Genomic DNA, 2,645 nt, shown 5'->3' on the forward strand with positions numbered 1-2,645 from the left:
AGTGAATCCTGTGATCCCATAAAGCCAGCCTCAGTGTCTTGGTTCTTAGCCCATAAGCATGGTGATGTGTTGGCAGCCTTAGCATCAAATCCTGGGCCCTAGTGCCAGTCCTAACAAGTGAGGCTCAGCCACTTGTCCTCAATAGCACAAATAAACAGCAACAAAAAGTGAAGAAGGAAATCATTCCAGGTGGTCACATTGGGAAGGATAACGAAGAGCCTTGGAGCCCACCCCTCACCACACACACACACAGTCCATTTTTGGGGTCCTGCCATGAGGCTCAGGTTTAAATAGAAGGCTAGGATACCATAGTTAAGCACATGGTAAAGGTGGTTTTACCCGTCACTGTCCTCTTGGCTCCAGAATCTCCTGCAGGGTGTTTTGACAGGTTGTCAGAACTGTGTGACATCTCTTTATGGAAGACAAGTTCCTCCTCTGACTGTTACCAGCCTCCAGCCTTTTCTCTTATCTAGCATGAGATTTCCAGGGAAATTCCAATTCGCTGGGGTCCATTGTCTCAATGGTCTGTTAACTAAAGGGAGCAAAGTGTCTCTTCTGAATATCTTCATTTCTGCCATATGTGCATAGCTTGGAGCAAGACCATTCCTCCCTGCCCTGGCTCACCTGAAGATAGAAGCTTTGGTGGGATGTGACTGTCTGTGGAGAGCCAGAACTACTAAACTAAGCTACCACCTACTTGGCCTGCAGGGGTCGGGTCAGAAGGGATCCCTAGGAAGAGGGAAGCAAGGCACAGCCCCAAATGTTAACAAAATAAACTCTTCTACCTGGAGATTTAACTAGAACCAGCCTGCTTAAGACAGTTCTGTATCTCCAGGTTCATCAGCCAATCATACACGTCTATTCATTTCTTCTTTGTCTACCCTAACTGGTAGGTGGTTGATTTCCTATTGTTGTGTTCCCCACACTAACACACACAAATGACTGCTAGAGGCACTCAGAATTCATAGATGCCTTGTAAGAAGGGGTTCTGAAAGACATGCTAACCGCCCACTTCCTTGGATTCTGAGGCAGGTGCCAGATGTGTGGTGGAACTATAATGTCCATCATAGCAGCAGAGATTTTTCTCTTTGCCCCATAAAACATCATAACAAGTGCAATCAGAAGGCTTCATCCTACAAGAAGATGCTCTTGCCTTGAAGGGCACCTGCGGTTATAGAGCCTGTCCACCCACAATAAATGCTCCAATCGGTGAAAGGAGCTGACACCTTTTACAGCGTCTGTCTGGCAGCAAAAGCAAGACAAGCTAGCTTATCTGCTGTGCCCATCTCTCTACCCCTGCACAGAATGGGGGAGGGGTGTCAGGAGGATGAATTGCCTTTGTCCACAGTGGCTACCCCCTTCCTCCACCCAAATGCTGACAAAATCTTAGGTGATCCCTGAATCAACGTGCCAGGTGTGAAGCTGGCAAATCGGTTTTAAGAGTGAGCAATGCTTTAGTCTGCTTCCACTCCCCAAAATCTGAGTCTTAGTCTGAGTCTTAGGCAGTTAATTATCAGAGCAGTGTGCCCACCAAGATCTGTGTTCCTCCTGTGCTGTGGGGTTAGCATCAAGGCAGGTAGGAATGGGCATGCTTGTGCCTCTTTCTTCTTCCCTGGATTGATGTTGAGCCCTTTGAGGTTTTAGAGTAATGTTTCTCAACCCTCCTAATGCTGTGACCCTTCAGCACAGTTCCTCATGTCGTGGTGACCCCCAACTATAAAATTATTTTTGTTGCTACTTTATAATCGTAATTTTGCTAGTTATGAATTGTAGTGTAAATGTCTGTGTTTTAGGTCTTGGGCAACCCCTGTAAAAGGGTTGTTCAACACCCATGGGTTGAGAACCAATGCTTAGAGGCTGGAAGAACTAGCCTATGAAAGTATATGGGGTCTTGAGTCTGCCTGTAGTCTTCCTAGCTGCTAGGAGGCACTGTACGAGAGACTTAGCCAGGTGAGAAATAAAGTCTTTTGCCTTAATGTACTAGCATGTGGGGTGTTGCTGCAGCTGTCATTTTCTAACATTACACCACAGTTGGAAAAAGTGGAGATATGAGACAGTCAGCTCCATGTCACCTGAGGGGCCAGAACCACTCCTCGATTTCCAGGCTATAACCTGAAGCAAAATTCCTCAAGATCTGACCTAACAGAAGAGAGAGTAAAAATATAGCTTCCTAAAAAGGAATAGCCTATGCCTGGCCATTCAGGTAGAAAAAAGGAAATGGGCACTCCAGGGACTGAGAATCGTAGACAAGTAGAGCAGCAGAAGAGAAAGGGCAGGAGCAGGAAAGATCGGAGGGAAGAGACGGTGGAGAGAAGCTGAGGGACAAGCCTGTGATCCCAGGCCATCAGGAGACTGGAGCAAAGGGATCCCGAGTCAAGGCCAGCCTGGACAGTTTAGGGAGAGCCCGTCTCAAATCTAATGTAGTAGTAAAGTCTAGGGACACATAGCTCAGTTAGTTAAGCTCTTGCCTAATATGCACACAAGCCTGATCACATAAAACAACTCTAGTGAAGCACACCTACAATGTAGCACTTAGGGAGTAGATAACCCTTGGCTACGTGGCCTGTTGAAGGACATTCTCATCATGATCATGACTGTGAAGGAGGAGGAGGAGGAGGAGGAGGAAGAGGAGGAGGAGGAGGAGG

This window comes from Grammomys surdaster, unplaced genomic scaffold (assembly GCF_004785775.1).
Source record: "Grammomys surdaster isolate TR1022 unplaced genomic scaffold, NIH_TR_1.0 125979, whole genome shotgun sequence".
Lineage (NCBI taxonomy): Eukaryota > Metazoa > Chordata > Mammalia > Rodentia > Muridae > Grammomys > Grammomys surdaster.